At 44.9% G+C, this 19049-nt stretch overlaps 1 protein-coding gene across 2 annotated transcripts in view; it reads left to right on the forward strand.

Moving 5' to 3' along the window:
• Positions 1 to 354: 354 nt before the first annotated feature.
• Positions 355 to 19049, forward strand: part of CNOT6 (CCR4-NOT transcription complex subunit 6) — a 77450-nt gene continuing 58755 nt past the window's right edge. The window contains exon 1 of one of the 2 annotated variants that reach the window (XM_058668866.1): positions 355 to 594. The gene's annotated coding sequence lies outside the window, so the exon portion shown is untranslated. The remainder of the gene's footprint in view (positions 595 to 19049) is intronic. The other variant, XM_058668865.1, reaches the window with a different exon arrangement.

Genomic DNA, 19049 nt, shown 5'->3' on the forward strand with positions numbered 1-19049 from the left:
GAGGAGAAACCAAAGGAATACCAAGCAACAAGAGGGGAAACTGAGCGGGAACACTGGAGCGGGTCGAGCAGAAGGCACAGCCAGCCGGGCAGGAGCCCAGCAACAAGACTGAAGGAAGGCCGGGCGGGGCTGGAGCGCGCCGGGCCGGCCCACTGCGCCCGGCGCGGGGGGAGCGGCGCCCGCGTGCCCTCCCGCCGGCACCGATGGTCGCGCCCGGCGGCGTGCGCCAATGGGCGGCCGGGATGTTGAGCGGCGGCGGCCGCCGGGCGCTCGCTGGCTCCGGGGCACGGCGGCCGCCGCCATGACGCTTGTTTGCTTTCAATGAGAGCGAGGGGGGCGCGGCGGCGGCGGCGGCGGCGGGGGCGGCGGCGGCGGCGGCGGCGCGGAGGCCGAGGCGGCGGGCGCGGCGCGGAGGGCGAGGCCGCGGGGCGAGGCGGCGGGCGGGCGTAGCGGCGGCGCGCCGGGGCGGCTGGAGCGGCCGCGCTCGGAGGGGAACAAAGAGCGGCGGCGGCGGCGGGCGGGACTGGTATGGTGGTTCCACAGGTCCGCGCCCGCTGCACTCACAGGGAGGAGGCGGACGGCGCCCCCTTAGAGGTGAGCGTGGCCCTGGCTGGGGGGCGCCGGGTGCCGGGGTTCACGTAATTCGAGTCTCGGCTCTCGAGGGTTATTGTGGTTGGAAACTTTCCCCCTCCGCCCAGCACCTGCAGCCTCCTTTAACTTGGCTGTGACCGCGCAGGACTGTGGTGCGATGGCTGGCCACCTGTGGAGCTTGAACGTGACTTCCTATTCTTAACTCGTTTTCCAGGTGGAGCATTGTTAATGTTTCCTCTTCTTGCCTGCGTGTCTCTGGGGATTTAGCTTCAGGGTGACTATGAGTCAAGGAAAAATAAAGAATAAAGTGGTGTGAAATAGCACACTTAATGTTTTTCACAGTACACCACGCAACCATTGCTGCAAAGGCTGTAGAGCAGCTCCTGTGGCCGTTGACACGGCGTTTTGACCCCCTGCCCCACCGCCCTCCGTAATTGCAGTTACCACAGTCTGCAGAACCTGAGGAAGTTTGGTGGAAACTGCTAGACGTTGTTAGGCCAATGATCTGGTGCAGCCTTGTTGCTGTAAGGGAACTGTTTGAACAGTTGTTGATGGAGCTGCGTGCCCTGAAGGCTGCAAGTCAGGGTGCAGGGGGTGTGGTGTGACGGCTACAGGGGGTGCGAGAGGGCGTGGTGTGACCACTGCGGCTCTGTTCTTCCTGGAGGGCAAAGAGTGTTTGCATGAAGTTCATGTGGTAGTTTATTCTGGTCAGTTCTCAGTAGGCCAGAGAGATGGTAAAAAGTGGGACGAAAGACATGCGTTTTCTTTGGAGACTTGAGGTCTTCTGGTGAGATCTGTCCTTCGATAATTTCCATAATTTTAAGTGTCTTCGACAGTGGTGAAGTAGTGGAAGAAGTTGGTTTGGGATGCCTATTCAAATGGAAGATATTTTCAGTTTTCTTAAAACGGTTGCCAAAGTTGGGAACTTTTATTCTGTTTTCTTTTTGACGCAGGCTGTGGTTTACAGAGCGTGGACTATGAATAAAGGTGTTGTTAGAATTTTCTCACTCTACTTGTAGTTTATTAATATGTATTTTGGTTGATATCCAGTTGTTCATCCCGTGGCACACATGTTAGCTTTATTAAAGTCTTTAAGCCTTTTTTTCATATCAATAATGCAATAGAACAGGATACCCTGTATCTAAAACATATTGAATAAATGGTGAGCACTGCTTAGAGCAGTAGCCTTGGGACCAGGAAGGGTGAGACAGGGTGAGCTAGAGGTTGATCGATCTTGGCTGGTTCATACCCCAAATAGCTGCAATGATTGGGGCTGGGCTGGGCCAGGTGGAAACCAGGAACCTGGAAATCCATCTGGGTTTCTTTTGTGGGTGCAATAGTCCAAGCACTTGGGCCATCTTCTTTCCCAGGTGCATGAGCCTGGATGCTGGATTGGAAGTGGAATAACCAGGACTCGAACCAGTGCTTCTGTGGGATGCAGGTGTTTCAGGAAGCAGTTTACTGCACTGTATCACAACTCTAGCCTTTTTAAAGCACTTTTGTAACACAAGTGATAGGTCCACGTTGGACCTAGCATTTATCAGTTTGGAGAAGTCCAAATTGAGTAAGAGCATAGATTTACTAGATTTGTGCATATGCAGGATTGTTTGGAACTTAATGCATTATCTAGAAGAGTTTTCATTTTAATTTTAAAATTCTCTAGCTTCTACAAAATGACTACCAGAAAGGAGCCATTTTACAGTAAAGTACAGCTCAATGAAACACTGTGAAATGACATGTTTAACTTACCCCGTCTGTGTTCATCGGACTGTAAAAGAATGAACAAGAGTAGTTATTTGTGTGTTAGACGGTGAGCCATATAGGTTGCTTTATCCTCCTCACTGCCTTTTCCCTGTCTATTAATTTTTTTCTTAGTAAGTTATGTGGCAAGGCATAGTATATGCTGGCCACACTGATGATCACTGAGAATTGAGACGTGGTACTCAGCGCTTTTGGACTGTGTAGACTTTGAAGGTTCATACAATGCTGTAAGAAAACAGAAGAGAGAATAATTAGGTTTGTAGAGAAGATGAGAGCAGTTTACACAGATAAACACTGTGACCCAGGAGAGGGGTTCGTGTCTTAGCAGAAGGAACAGTAGGCCTGAGGTGCCTAGTGCTGGGGTAAGACTAGGGAGGAGGTGCTCTTGGAACATTGGGAATGACTTCAAATGCCTGCCAAGGGGTGTCCCCCTTGGGTTTTGAAAGAACATACTTACTAAGCTGAGGTGAAGTTTACACCTTTGGCTTCTAGTAAAGGAGAGGATATTTTCAGCAGCACAGCAAGGTGATTTAGAGTTCACTTCAGCATCAAGTATGTGAATAATAGAGAGACACTACAAGTAAGTCTCAAATCATGGTTGAGATAGTATAGAGTAGTAATACAGGCAAGTTCCAACCAAGATACTGGTGTCTTGTATCTGTGGACCCTTTTAGCGTGGGCTTGAGGGCCCTGCCCGCTTGTTCTGCAGTACAGGGTTGTTTTAAGTGTTGGTGTATTTATGGGCGAGATTAGACACATTGGAAGTCATAAAATGGTGCACATAATAGTTCAGGTGTTCAGAAAAGCTTGTCTTCTAAGGTAGGCTTAGCCCAGAAAAATGTCCCTCACTCACCACAAGGTATAAATTTAAAGCTTATGGATGTAACGAGGGTCTGTTAGGGTGTGGGCTGTAAATAAACATCAGTCATACTGGAGCATTCTTTTTTTAAAGCAAGTATTGTAGCAGAATTGGTTAATATATGAATTTAGCATGTTAAAATAGTAGTCTAAGTGAGTTCTAAGGATACTTGTTGAACAACTGATATGTAAGTACTGTCTGTGGCCTTCCTACCCTTGAGGGACTTTTCATCCTGGTGGGTTTAGAGAAGATAAATGAACCAATAAAGCACCTTCATGTTATATGGCAGTAATTAGTATGTAGAGCTTTTCGGGATTGTTAAGCAAGGAGCAACTACTTCTTTCTGGGAAGCTTGAGGGAATCCTCTTGGAGACCTTGAAACCAAATTTTGAAGGAGGAATAGGGATTGGGAAGAGCATCATGTTTGAGGTCGAATTGTATATAGCTGAGCTGTGAAGCTTGGAGGGCTCTAAGAATGGTCAGAGATGCTTGGCTTTAGGCTTTTCCCTGTTGCTGTTGGAACTTCCCCTTGTTTCTGAGGAACATCTGCTGAACATCTGGATGAACAGAGGTAGCAGGAAGGTGTGTATGAGATCCTTTTCTGGAGGAGCATAGGAAAAATGTAGAGGCTAGATAAGGGGGGTCGAGGAAGTGCAGTCAGAGCTCATTTGAGCCCTGTGAGAGGCGGACATTGATGTGGGAGTAGAAAGCAGAGGAGTATCCAAAGATTCCAGAATTAGGGATAGACAAGCCAGGAGTTGTAAACATTGCCAAGAGTTGCATGTGAGTCTCAAGTATTTAGCTTACAGGACTGTAGGTATGAATTAACTTAGTAGAAGAAGAGGAGCAGATTGGGTTATGAAAGAATTATTTGATGTTCAATTCTGCCAAGTTAAATTTTTTTTTTAATACTTAGGTGGCTTATGTCTAATAGTTATCTGAACTACAAAGTGGTGAGGGACTTAATAGATTTAGTCATTATATGTAGTTGGTACTGGGAGTTGTGCAATCATTCAGGAAGCATGCGTGAACAGAAGATTTTTGCTTTTGAGGCGAAGTAAACCCCCCATTTAACAATCAGGACATGGGTGCAGAAAGTGAGAGTATGCTCCGCACACAGATGTGAAACGAGGACCAAAGGCTAATTAATGCAGGGAGGCGGGGTACCGAGTGAGGAACCTGAAGAAATATCCAGCATTTCGTTTTGAACAAGATTGAAGATGGGAAGAAGATAGAAGTCATATTATAGGTATCCAAAGAGATGATATCCAAAAAGAGGCAGTTTTCCTGGTGGTCAGGGGTGCCCAGGTGCAGGTTAAGGGGAAGGCTAAGCATGGAATTTGGCAGAGCAAATTTTCATGGGGCCAGGGAAGGACAATGAGCTCTGAGCAAATGGGAGACTAAGGTGAGGGGGTGCTGGACTGCTGTAGGAAACATGTAAAATAAAAAAGGATAAAAGTAAGCAGAAGGTAGGGTAGAGAGAAGATAGTCATCTGCTTTGTTTCTTTAAGTCTAACACTTAGGAAACAAGTGGTTTTTTTTTTTTTTTTGAAAGGCAGAATAAGATCCCCAGCCTTCTGGTGCACTCTGTACATGTTGCTGAAGCTGAGAGCTGGGTACTCAGTCTGGGTCTTCCGTTTGGGTACTTGCCATCATCTGCCATCTCCCAACATGTGCATTAGCATAGAGCTGAAATCAGAGTTCTCTGTGCTAAGTTTCTATTTGTGCTGTATGCTGTAGCCCAGAGTTAAATAGTGATGTGCTTAGCTGTATTTATCCATAGACTGGCTTTTAAATCGCTTAATTCCTGTTACAGCTCCACATGTTTGTAGTAGGTGACTTGGAAAACCAGTGACTGTCCAATGGTTCCTTTCTTGCTACATTTACAACTGCCCTAAAATTTTTTTGGAATATAAAATGTGGCATTTTTGAGTAAAGTTATTCATGCTTCAAAGCCTTCTGGTACACTGTTCTTATTCTTTTTTAAAAAGATTGATTTATTTTTATTGGAAAGGCAAATATACAGAGAGGAGGAGAGACAGAGAGGAAGATCTTCTATCTGATGGTTCACTCCTCAAGTGAGCGCAAGGCTGGAGCTGAGCCAATCTGAAGCCAGGAGCCAGGAGCTCTTCCGGGTCTTGCACGTGGGTGCAGGGTCCCAAGGCTTTGGGCCATCCTCAACTGCTGTCCCAGGCCACAAGCTTACTAGCTATTTCTCTGTCTCCCATTTCCTAGGTCACATGGACAGTTTGATGTAGGTTTGATTTCATAAGACTGTCTCACCTAGTGGCTGAACATGTTAACAGTAAATCTCATCATTGACATGTTTGTTTTTTTTTTTTTTTTTTTTTTTTTTTGTGAAGATTTACTTATTTGGGGCCCAGCAGCATGGTCTAGCGACTAGTCCTCGCCTTGAATGCGCCAGGATCCTATATGGATGCCAATTCTAATCCCGGCTCTCTTCTTCCCATCCAGCTCCCTGCTTGTGGCCTGGGAAAGCAGTCGAGGACGGCCCAAAGCCTTTGTACTCTGCACCCGTGTGGGAGACCCAGAAGAAGTTCCTGGCTCCTGGCTTCAGATCGGCATAGCACCGGCCGTTGCGCTCACTTGGGGAGTGAATCATAGGACAGAAGATCTTGTCTGTCTCTCCTCCTCTCTGGATATCTGACTTTCCAATAAAAATAAATCTTAAAAAAAAAAAAACAAGATTTACTTATTTGAAAGGCAGGGTGACAGAGAAGGAGAAGCAGAGAGATTCATCTTCTATCTCCCCAGATGTCCACAGCTGTTAGGCTGGATCCAGGAGCCAGGAACTGCATCCGTTTCTCCACAGTGGATGGCAGGAACCCCAGAAGGTGGGTCGTTGTCTGCTGCTCCTCAAGCAGTTAGGAGGAGGCTGGCTGAGAAGCCAAAGAGGGCCTTGGCCCAGGCACTTGGAGATGGGCATGAGCGTTCTAAGCAGGAGCCTAAGCGGCTGTGTCACAGTGCACGGCTGTGCCCATCTCTCCTTTAAAAATACTCACGTTGATCAAAAAATTTCACAGCATGATCAGTATTTTTGGGAAACCGTCTACAGGGAAGAGGCAGTGTGTAGCAGAGCTGTATGAACACATGTGTTTTAGAGTACTTGTCAGTTTTTCTGAAACTCTGCCAGTGGCTTTAGGATGAGACTCTTCTGCATTATTTATTTATTGTGAAAGATCTTTTCATCTGTTGATTCACTCTCCAAGCAGCGGCTGGAGCTGTCAGTCTGAAGCCAGGAGCCCAGAGCCCCTCCAGATCTCCCATGCGGGTGTAGGGTCTCAAGTACTTTGGCCATCCTCAACTGCTTTCCTAGGCCATAGTTAGGGAGCTGGATGGGATGCGGACTGCCGGGATTAGAACCAGTGCCTGTATGGAATTCCAGTGTGCACAAGGTGAGGACTTTAGCTACTAGGCTACCATGCTGGGCCCTCTTTTGTTATTTTTTAAAATGTTTATGTAAAGGCAAACTGATGGAGAAAGAAATCTTTCATCTGCTGGTGTATTCCACAGGTACCCATAATAGGCAGGACTGAGCCAGGCCAAAGCCAGGAGCCAGAGACTCCATCTGGATCTTCCTGGTTGATGGCAGGGATCCAGGTAACTAAGTCATCACTGGGTGCCTCCCATGGTATGCATTAGCAGGAAACTACCAGAAGTAGTGGCAGGACTTAGAATCTAGATACAAAGATACTTATGATACAGGTGGCAGTTTTTTGTTGTTGTTACTAAGATTTTTTTTGAATTGGTAGCGTTCTGTGAGGAGATAGAAGAGATCTTCCATCCAGTGGCTCACTAAGTGGCCACAATGTCTCAAGCTCAGCTGAATCAAAGCCAGGAGCCTAGAGCAGCTTCTGGGTCTGCCCTATGGATGCAGGGATCCAAGGGCTTGGGCCAGCCTTCACTGCTTTTCCCGGCCATAAACAAGGAGCTGGAATGGAAGTGGAGAAGCCAGGATTTGAACCAGTGCCCATGTGGGATGCTGGCACTGTAGGCCGAGGGTTATTTTGCTATGCCTGGCATTAGCCCCCACAAGTGGTAGCTTAACCCATTGCCCATAGTGTGCTTTATAAGATCAGTTTTCATGAGTATATATACATGTATATGTTTAATTTTAGGGGAAAGTAAGTGTTTGCAAATATATTAAAGACTCCAAAATGATTGTGTGAATTGGTTACTCATTACTATGTCAATTAATTCCATAATGATGTAAATTTTTGCTGATGGTATGTTGGAGCTTTTACTTGATCGGGATGATACTCTGCTGGCTCTGTCTTCAAACCAGAGAGGGTCTTCCTAAGAAGCCATTGAACTTGACTGGACAATAAGATGCTGGACTCTATGTTTGGTATATGCTTGCAATGGGGGAATCTCAACTGAACTTGAACTGTGGTTATGCAACAAGGTGGAGGAATCCACCATGGGGGAGGATTTGGGGAGGGGTGGGGAGAATCCCAGTAGCTATGAAACTGTGTCACATAATACAATGTAATTAATGAATTAAAAATAATAAATAAATAAATATATACATAAAAAAATAGATTACTATCATCTGCCTCAAGGACACAGTTCCTGCTAGATAGTAGCAGTTTGAAAGTTATTCATTGTAGTGGGTGAGTAAATAGATGTTAGGAAACCTGGTAAAAGGTAAGAAGATGGAAAATGTTGGCAGACAGAAACTGGGTGGTTGCTGCTTGGTTAATGATAAGGGACAGATTTAGAATTGATCTTGGTTTACCATGAATCATTGTTTTGACTCTATTCTGCGTTACTAGGTGAATTAAGTTTGTTCTGTTTTGCTTGGTTGTTGACAGCATAGCTCAGGTAAAGGAGAGCTTCCTGAGGTACTGGCCATTTTTTAAGTGTAAAGGGATTCAGAGATCATAGTGCAAGCTGTGTTTTGGTGTTCTGTGGGAGGTTTGGAGTAGAGAACGCAGGTGAGGATACTGTGACAAATGACACACCGTGATGTCAGTCAGGACCTGTGAGTCCAGCAACGTAGCATTTGGACAATGCACTCTTTGGAATCTTGGTCTTGTCCAGATAGCTGGAGTCCTGGGAGGCAGTGAGGGATAGAGGGACTGGGGCTTTGGAGCTAAATTGTCCTAGATTCAAGCCCCAGCTGTTCCTTACTAAGAGTATGTAATCTTAGGCAAATTAAAATGTAGTCTTAATTTTCTCATCTATAAAAGCCTCATCTCGTGGGTTGCTAGGAGGATTAAATTGAGATAGCACAGGCAAATTGCTGTAATAGTAGTTAAAAACAGAGTCTTGAACCAGACTGGGTCAGAGTCACAGTTATGTTCCCTCAGTATCTGATCTCTGGCAGGTTGCTCAGCCTCCAGCCTTTCTTTTCTCTGTCAGAAGAATAGTATGTACTTAGGAGAACTAGGGTTTAAAATGAATTTGTGCTTGATAGTCTTGATGGACATGAGTGAATGCATAGAATGTCAGTTCTCACAGGCCTAGTACAGAGTGTGCTTAACAGAATTTGGCCCTTGCCCCCTTTTGTTGGATGCTTACTTTTCCCCACCTCCCCGGGGTGTCACTAAGTAAATTTGTCTCCTCATCCTAGACCATTTTAAAATTGGTGTTCTCAGCTTTCTGGGATCCTGGGGTGATTTTCCTCTGGTTTCTCGAGATCTTGTCTTCAAAGATAGAAACCTAGACACTAGTTTTTTCTTAGTCATGATGAGATGAGCACTAGTTTTCATGCTCCTTTTGGCAATAATATTTGCCTTTTAACTAGCACAGCTTTGCATTGAAGTCATGTAGGTGCAAGGAGCCATATGAAAGTAGATAAACTATGCTAAAAAATTAAGATGGGATTAATGAATGCCATGTAGACATGTTTCCAAATTTGAGTGTACGTCAGAGCAGGTTGCTGTACCCCCACTTGTTACAGGGATAGGGAAGAAGGTTGTAATGCCTCTTTTGAAATTAGGTATTTGAGCTGGCATTTGACTGATTTGGGGTCATTTCATGTAGAGCCACATTGCCCAGGCTAATGCATGGAAGATCTGTGGACATAAATGGGAATTTGGAGAGGTGCAAGAGACACAGAGGGGCATTATAGTAAGCACACTTTGTGAACAAGCCTGGGTTTTCTTTGGTTTGGCACATGGACTCGACCAGCTGCAAATTGGCAATATTTTTATATTTTTAATAAATATGTCTGTACTAAGCATGTACAGGCTTTTTCCTGTCGTTCTGTAAGCAATACAATGCAATAGCATTGATAGCATGAGGAACTTAGCATATATAGCATGTAAGTATGTGTTTATATATAATATAAATAATAATTTAGGAATTTTAGGTCATGTGGCTTTGAGCTCACTTCTGTTTTAATCTATTTTGATCTTTATCAACTTTCATTGAGTCTTTCCACAGTAAGGCATGAAAATAATGTAATGTAATAAATTTGGCAATAATAATTGGGGTCTTGGAAGCCTGAATTATGTTTTTGAAATTTGGCAATAAGAAATAAAAGATACAATTCTTGAAAACTTGAGCTTTGTTTTTGAAATATTTCTTTGAGACACAGATGTCATCATTGTCTCCCAGGGTCCATACTGGCAGGAAGTTGGATATCAAACCAGGTACTCTGCTGTGAGGTGTGGGTGTCTTAATCACTAGCCTGTGCCCCTGTGTGGTATGTTAGTGTAATCCTGAAAGCTGTGGATTTCACAATGTCTTTGAAGGACATCTGAAACAATTATTTTGTTTGATCTTTGTGGAAGACATTCCATATTCTGATGTTACGGGAATAGTGGTGTGAGCTCTTGGTTAGCCCCTTGTGAGGTTGCAGTAAGGAGGTTTAAGCTTGATGTAGTTATGGGCCCGGCGCCATAGCCTAGTGGCTAAAGTCCTCCCCTTGAACGCACTGGGATCCCATATGGGCGCCGATTCTAATCCCGACAGCCCTGATTCCTACCAGCTTCCTGCTTGTGGCCTGGGAAAGCAGTTTAGAATGGCCCAAAGCTTTGGGACCCTGCACTCGCGTGGGAGACCCAGAAGAAGCTCCTGGCTTCTGGCTTCAGATTGGCTCAGCTCCAGCTGTTGTGGCCGCTTGGGGAATGACCCATCGGATGTAAGATCTTCCTCTCTGCCTCTCCTTCTCTGTATATCTGCCTTTCCAATAAAAATGAATCTTTTTTTATATATTTAATTTTTTTATTCATTAATTACCTTGTATTATGTGACACAGTTTCATAGCTACTGGGATTCCCCCCACCCCTCTCCAAACCCTCCCCCCATGGTGGATTCCTCCACCTTGTTGCATAACCACAGTTCAAGTTCAGTTGAGATTCCCCCATTGCAAGCATATACCAAACATAGAGTCCAGCATCTTATTGTCCAGTCAGGTTCAACGGCTTCTTAGGAAGACCCTCTCTGGTTTGAAGGCAGAGCCAGCAGAGTATCCCAATCCCAAAAGGTTAGATACCACATGTTTGCCTTAATTTAAGATGATATGATGTACACGTTATGTATGTTATATGTTGTGTATAAACTAAAATTGAAATGTCAATGAGGTGGTCACAGAATGTGGTTAAGAACTCGCATTTATTTTTAACATATTGGTTATTCAATACTATGTCAGTTCCATAATGATGTAGATTTTTGCTGATGGTATGTTGGAGCTTTTACTTGATCGGGATGATACTCTATGAATCTTTTTTTTTAAGCTTGATGTAGTTATAGAATCATTAGATCAAAGTGATCCAACTAAAGGCTTTGCGGTAAAGAAGTGTGGATATAGATGAAGGCTGGCAGGTTGTCGGGTAATTGTATCAAAGGGTATGTACAAGTGGGATGAAAAAAGAATGTATTCAGTTCTGAATTACAGAGTTTGGATTTGTTTTCCAAGCTGTGGGAATCTTTCTAAATTAGTTGAGGGACAAGAATAGGGAAGGCCATTTGACTGCCCTTTAAAGCTAGTACAAGGTGAGGAGCCACTGCAGTTAAACTTCCCAGTTTGATAGTTAGAAGTCTGCTGACAAAGATGGCTCTTTTTTTTTTTAACTGAACTTTGCCATGTAATTAGAGTGTAGTTTAGGAAGTATTTGAGGATGATAGATAGTTTGGTTGTAAATTTTTTTTAAGTTGATGAACCAAAATGTATATATTTATTGGATGCAGCATAATGTTTGCAGATGTATTTGCCCTGCAAGGGTTCAATCAAGCTATTTGACATGTACATTCCCACACATACTTGTTGTAATTTTAAAAGCAGAAGTACCAATTACAAAAGGCTGTCATAATAGCTGAAGAAATAGAAAGCAAAGTCCTAAATTAGATTGGTGATACTGAAAGTTAGGGATCGTGGTGTACCTGCTTGTTGATGTGAGTTTTGATTGCTTTTGCAGTAGATGAAACTCCTGAGATTGTATATTTCTGACGGTTCCTTATTCCTGGCAGCTGAGAGTGCTTGGTGACTTAAAGGGTGCTCAGAAAATATTTGTTGAATGCATGAATGATTCTGTGTAGAAAACTTTCCTAAGAAAGTGGTTTTACTATTACTGAATTGCTTAATGTACTTTTATAATGATTTAATTCTGGGTCATGGAGGAAAGAATACTGTAATACCAACCGGGGTGATGGATGCTGTCATAGTTTTACATTGTATAAGGAAGGAGTGCTGAACTTTAGCTGTGGAGGCCTATGGAGGTTACAGTGTGGGATCTTGATTTCTGTGAAGGGGCAGTAAGAGTCCAAGTGAAGACTTGTCTTTGGCAAAGGGATTAATATGTATTTGAAGACCATGTCTTAGTAGTAGTTTTGTTCTTATTCGTGTAGGACTTTATATAGGAAATGATTTAAGATGACCCAGTGTAAATTGTGAAAGACTGTGAAATTTGAATCTTGGAGATAGGCAGTTAGGGCTATCCTAGATTCTTTTCTTTCTTTGAAGACTTCCTTATTTGAGAGAGGAATGACAGAGAGGGAAAGAGAGAGACCGTGGATTTGCTGGTTCGTTCTGCACATGGCAACAACAGCCTGGTCTGAGCCAGGCTGAAGTTAGGAGCTCCCTATCCTCCTGCTGTGTGTGTGGTGGAAGCAGCCAGCTGCTTCTCAGGCCGATTAGCAGGGAGCTGGATCCAAAGTGGCATCGCCAGGGCTCAGGCTGGCACTCTGATGTGGGTGCTGCATCTCACCACGCTCCCAGGTTAAGAGGCTGACATCGGAAGACAGTCGATGGTAGTGTGGAGGTTGGTTTATAGCTCAAGCTGAGAAATGAAGAATGAAAATGGAGAGGACAAGTAAAGAGATTCTGAGAAAGTGGATATCAGTGGAAGTTAGTTAAAAAAAAATTAGACGTGAAATAGTGAAAAATTGAAGTGGAAGAAGTAAATTGGCGTGAGGTTGATGTCTCCACCTTTTCAGATAAGCTGTAATTGGTGATAGCTCCAAGAAGTGTGTGACATTTAAATTAAGGGTTCTTTTAGCACAAGTTTATTTCTTCTAGCTTTTTTCCCTTTTATTTATCTTTATTGGAAGAGCAGATGTACAGAGAGGAGGAAAACCAGAGTGATTTTCCATCTGATGGTTCACTCCTCAAGCAGCTGCAATGGCTGGAGCTGCGCCAGTCCGAAGCCAGGAGCCCAGAGCTGCTTCTGGTCCTCCCATGCGGGTGCAGGGTCCCAAGACTTTGCATCATCTTCAGCTGCTTTCCCAGGCCACAAACAGGGAGCTGGATAGGAAATGGGGCTGCCAGGATTAGAACCGGAGCCCATATGGGGTCATGGTGCGTTCAAGGCAAGAACTTTAGCTGCTAGGCTATCACACTTGGCCCCTCAGCCTCAGTTTTCTTGAAGAAGATCTGACTAATTAAATTTCAGAGAGCCTTTAACAAAGCCACACTTTTTTTATATGGCTGAAATAACATCATGTAATTATGAGTCGTATAAATATGAAGTGGGCATTAAATTTTCTTCTCATTTCTTTATCACTACTACAGTCTCATTTTGTCTGATTGTTTCTTTGATGTCATCTGTCATTTCCCTTAGGTTTTAATCAGGAGAGCATTTTTAAAGTGTATTTCTATTCCATCACATCAAAGATGTAATATGTGTTTCTCCCCTCATTAGTGCTGCTAAGATTGATGAAGGGGGGATGACATGATAGTCCCCTAGTGAACATTTTGTACCTTATGATCAGAAAATGGTCTTTGTGGTGTTATCTTAGCAATGTGTCAATGCCAGTGATTCATCTAATGGTTTTAACCCAGTTAATATTCAGTAGAATTTAGCAAATGCTTGCAATTTGTGCATTTTCATGTTGCTGTTTTAAAATGTTTTTCATACTTTGTATATTAGGCGTCATTCTATTATAAAGCAGGGCTTTCCTTCCTTGATGCTGTTTGATCACTCTGGACATAGTTCCTGCTGAAGCCGTGACTAGTGATATTTCTCTGTAGTTACAGCTTTGCTGGCTCCTGCACTGCCACGCATGGTGGCTTAAGCTTGCAGCTGCACAGCTCTTCCCTGACCTCATTGCCTGGTCAGCATGGTGCTGTCCTCTGGTCACTTCACCCTTCACATCACTGCAGCTCTTTCTCTGGCACATAGGAGTGTGTTTTCCTTTGGCTTAACTTTCTCTGAGATACCCAGAGATTTTTGTTGTTTAAGTATGTGGGGTTTTTTGTTTTTGTTTTTCTTTTTTTAGGCCATTATAATTGTGATTGTGCTTGCTCAAATTGGCACAGTTTTGCTTAGTGAGATGGGACCCTTTTAGCTGGTACAGTAGTCCCCCTGATCTCTATAGTTTTGCTTTTCAGAGTTTTCAGTTGTCCACGGTCAACTGTGGTCTGAAAATATTAAGTGAAAAATTTAAGAGAGAGGAATTCATGAACTTTAATTTGCACACCATTTTAGGTAGTGTAGAAAAACCTTGGGCTGCTCACTCCCAGGAATCCACTGATGCTCCCTGTCCATTTGTCACTTCATAGCCTTCTGCCTGTCAGATTCACCGTCACAGTAGCACAGTGCTATGTTTAAGTGACCATTAATTTACTTAATAATGGTCCCAAATCACAGAAATATGCTAGCAATTTGAATATGCCAAAGAAAAGCTTTAAAGTAGTAAATCAAAAGGTGAAAGTCCTACTAAGGAAAGAAAAAATGGGTTGCTGATACTAGTTAGGACTATGGTGAAAATTATCTGTGGAATTACAAAGAACAAGAAGTTAGTGCTGATTTTCCTACTATACCTCAAACTGCAAAGTTATGGATCATAAGTGCTTAATTACTCTGGAACAGGCATTACATTGTAGGGCGTATTATTGTTTTTACACATCCATTGGGAGCTTGGAACATATTCTTTGCAGACAAGGATGGCACTACTGGATTAGAGGTCAAAATTGAGGATTTGGAGTGCTGTTATTCCAGAAGTAACTTCAGTTCTAGAATGCATTAAGTAACAACTCAGGTATAAGCATAGCATAAGTCTCTGTAAAGCCAGCATCTTATATGGTTGCTAGTTGAAGTGCCAGCTGCTCCACTTTGATCCAGTTCCCTGCTAATGTGCCTGGGAAAGCAGCAGAGGATGCCCAGGAGTTGGGTCCCTGTACCCATGCGGGAAATTTGAAAGAAGCTCCTGGCTTCAGCATGGCCCAGCCCTGGCTATTATGCCCATCTAGGAGAGTGAAGCAGTGGATAGAAGATTTTCTGTCTGCTGCTCCTGTTCTTACCTTTCAAATAAATAAAAAGTACATCTTAAAAAAAAAAAATCAAGGATAGTTGGAAATAAATTTAAAACCGAGTTCCTGTTCTCTTCAAGTTGACTTCAGAGTTGGGGACAGTATAAATCACAATCAAGACTACACATTCTGTTGTGAGCCATAAGTTCACTGGGGAGTGTGGGGGTAGAGAGAAAGCTTTTAAAGGCAAGAAAGACAAAGTCCATCTAAGTTGTTTTGACACATAGACTTTGGTGCGGGAATTAGCAGTTCTGTAGTGGAGATGTGTCCTGAGGAAAAGCTGTGGGGAGAGAGGCAGTGAGCTGCCACCATGCTCCTGTGCCAGTGCATGCCAGCACTGGGGGAGAGGTGGTGGATGCCAGGGGCCCTGAGGATGCAGGCTTGGGTAGGGGAAAGGCTAGGGGCATAGTGCCAGTGGGCATGTGGGGACCTGGGGACTCACCTCTAGGCAGTTGGAGTGCACCTGGGGATTTCCTCATGTGATTGGTCCTGGGGGAGGTGAGGAGAGGAAAGGGGAGAGCCCAGTCAACATGCTGCTCTGGTGTGCTGGTGGACCAAGCCTGGAGACTTCAATGGGCCTGAATCTTGGATGTGTGGATGGATAAAGCGCCTGGCCACCACATGTGCCAGGAGCTTGGGACCCCAGTAGTGGCATAGCACCAGACCAGCACACCAGTCACTGAGCTTCTGAAGGCTGGGCTGGAGAACCCATGCACTCCTGGACACAAGATTGTGGATTGATTAGGGAAAGGAGCAAGGGGATATGGGGTAGGGAGGACTGTCCTGGGAGTATATTGCAGGTGAGGAATGTCTCCTGAGGAACTTGCAGATAAGCGAGGGGACTGACCTGGTACTTTGGAGGGGAGAGACCAGAAAACCTTTATGGGTCAGACTGATGCACCAACACACATGGGAGATCTGAGTTGGGCTTGTTAGCATGGAACATGACTCACCACCACATGCCAACCCACTGGAAAGCTAGGGCTGGGGGCCTGTCCTGCAGGGCTAGATCACAGTACCTGACTGTGAGTGTTGGATCAGGGGATGGATCACATTAGGCTGGGCCATGACACCAACCAGCGTGCAAGAGAACCAGGTTTGCGGGGTGGATTCTGTGGGGGACATGTGGGCCCAACCTTATGGAATTACTAGTCCTGCTGGTTGGCTTAAGAGTTGGGATGGTGATAAGTTGAGCTAGGCATGATCATGGGACTTATCGATGTTCACTGGTGTTGGGGCTGGGAACATGCAGGGCAGGCTCAGGCTGCCCTAAACGGTGTGGGGTGGGCTGGGCCACAGCATCCATCAGCTCTTACAAAGGCTGGGACAGATGGGGCAGGCCTTGCTGTGTATGGGCCTATCACCTGTGGCATGCATGAGATGTGGGATTGAGAGTGGCCCGAGTGGGGAAACTTGGGAGACTCCCCTAGTGGGTCAAAGCTCATGCTGATGGGCAAGTGGTCCAGGCCTGGGTGTTGGGTAGGCTGGGCAGGGTAGCTCCATCCATTGAAAAGTGTGTGAGTTAGTTAAGGGGGTGGACCTGGTGGGACCTTGTAGGACCTACAGTCCATCCTGGTTTCTGCACTTGACAGATAGTGGGGCCCGGTTGGGTTGAACTAGGTTTCAGTGCCCATTGACATGTATGAGAGTTGAATAGAATGTTGAACAGACTGGACCAGTCTGCTGTACATGCTGGCAAGCATGGAAACCAGGGCAGGGGGCGGGCCTAGTGGGAGTTATTGCAGGTCACCCCAGCAGGGCTGCAGCTCCCACTGGTTTGTGTGAGGGCCAAGTGTGTGGTGGGCAGGATCAGGCTGGACTGCAACACCCATTAGTTTACATAGAAGACAGGGCTAGAGACAGAAACCACTCAGCAATTGCAACTAACAGTGTGTGCATAGACTGATTTGGGCAATGGACTGTATCAGACCCAATATTAGCATGCACAAACAAGAATCAGGTCTGGGATCACCTCATATGAGGTTTTTTTGGGAATCTCCCCAACTGAACCACTGGACTCAAAACTCCAACCATGGAGGAAAATGCATGTTCCATGGGCTGACTGTGGGAATGCATGTGTCAGAGCTGAGCCTGCTCAGGTGGCTTAGATCGAGCAGTGGACAGCATATCCAGATTTGGATTTGGCAGTATACTGGAGCCTGCAGAGGACACCTGGTACTGGTACCATAACAGAGAATGGAGGACAGAACAAATCAACCAACTGCTCCAGTCAAGAGTTGACAGTGGGGGGAGAATCAAGATGGCAGAATAGGGTAAGGATATGTTTAAACACAGAGAGAAACATTTAATCAGGATGAAGCAGAGAGGACATATTTCAGGAAATAGGAAAGGACAGAACAACAGCAGAGGGGCACCTGGAGACTGACAGACACAGGAAAGCAGCAGACACAATGGTGTGGTGTTGCAGTGACTGATACTCCAGCAGCATTCAGCTAACAGCAATCTGAACTCCACCAGGAGCCGGAACACCACCAGCAACCAGGTGGGAAGGGATTTTCACTGGGAGCTTGGGAGGTGAATCCAGACAAAAAACTGTCCATCCTGCTGGTCTGTTTGATTTGACCAGGAGCAGAGACAGAGCAGTAGATCCCAGATGGGCAGTGTGAGAACAGGGTGGATTTCACAGCCCAGTCAGCCCCCTAGAGCTGAATTGGGTGCCATTTTGTGTAAGGAGGAAAGGGCAAGGGAAAGGACTGAGCACGCGGTGAGCTGGGAGTGAACTCATTTCTGACTCAGTGAACTAAATCAATGTGGCATTCTATGGGTTCCACCCAAGACAGGTCTGAGTAGCCCTCCGATCTGAAAGCCAGCAGATCAAGAACTGTAGTGGTGGTACATCAGGCGCCATTTTGTACACTGTGGCAACAGCTTTGGGACTGCAGGGGACAACAGTGAACTGTGTATGTGCTGAGCTCATGAGAACTCACTGAGGTCAGTGGATTGCACTGATCTCGCAGGAAAATAATACCGACTGTGGCATTGTACGGGTCAAAATAGTCCATGTGGCACCCAGACCTAACGTCCAGCAGGTTCTGAAAAGATCAGTGCCACCAACAACCTAATTATATAGGACACCTGGTGTCTCTCTAATCCTGGGACCTGCTCCAAGTGGAAGTGGGAGAAAGGTTGCAGAGACAATGGTGCAGCCTCAGCACAGTATCACAGGAGGTGGAGATTGCTGAGCCAAGAACTGGGGCTGTGGAGACCACGGTGGAAATCTGACATAACGAACCCAGACCTGGAGCTTGCTGGAGGTTGTGGCACAAGTGGCTGCAAGCAAAAGTTGTGTACCAACTGCAATAAGTAAAATCGCATTGTAGACCTGGGGGTGACACAGCTTAGAAACCTGCCCCAAGGAGAAGACTCTGCTAACCGGAAATACAATGACCAAGAGCAAAAGAAGAGACAAAGGCATAATGAATATTACTGAAAACTCCTCTGCAAAGGAGCAAAACCCTATGCCAACCTCAGAGTTCACTGAGGAAGACATCGAGAAAATGGGGAACATAGAATCCATAAGACTCATTTTAAAGATTCTGATGAAAAATGAGAAGCACATACAAGAGTTCAAAGAATTTAAGGAAGCAATAAAGCAAATCAAAGCTGGTGTATCAGAAATTAAGAACAGAGTAGAGTAAATTAAAGGTACAGTGGAGATTCTCCAAAATAGAATGAAGCAAGCAGAAGAAAGAATCTCAGAATTGGAAGGTATTTCCTGTCACCAAGGGAAGCAAACAAAAAGCTGGAAGCAGAGCTGGATCAGGCCAAAAAAAGTATTCAAGAACTGAAAGACATTATTAAGAGGCCAAATATAAGAGTTATGGGATTCCCAGAAGGTGCAGAAGGAGAAGCTGAGTTTGCAAATGTATTTAATGAAATAATAAAGGAAAATTTCCTTAATCTAGTGAAAGAATTGGGAAACAAGATCCAGGAGAGGCACAGAACTCCCAACAGGCTTGATCAAAAGCGATCTTCACCAAGACACAAGATCATCAAGCTCTCTTCAATCGAACCTAAGGAAAAGATCCTTAAATGTATATGTGAGAAAAATCAATTGACATATAAAGGAATGCCAATTAAACTCACAGGAGACATCTC

Source organism: Ochotona princeps, chromosome 9 (assembly GCF_030435755.1).
Source record: "Ochotona princeps isolate mOchPri1 chromosome 9, mOchPri1.hap1, whole genome shotgun sequence".
Classification (NCBI taxonomy): Eukaryota; Metazoa; Chordata; class Mammalia; order Lagomorpha; family Ochotonidae; genus Ochotona; species Ochotona princeps.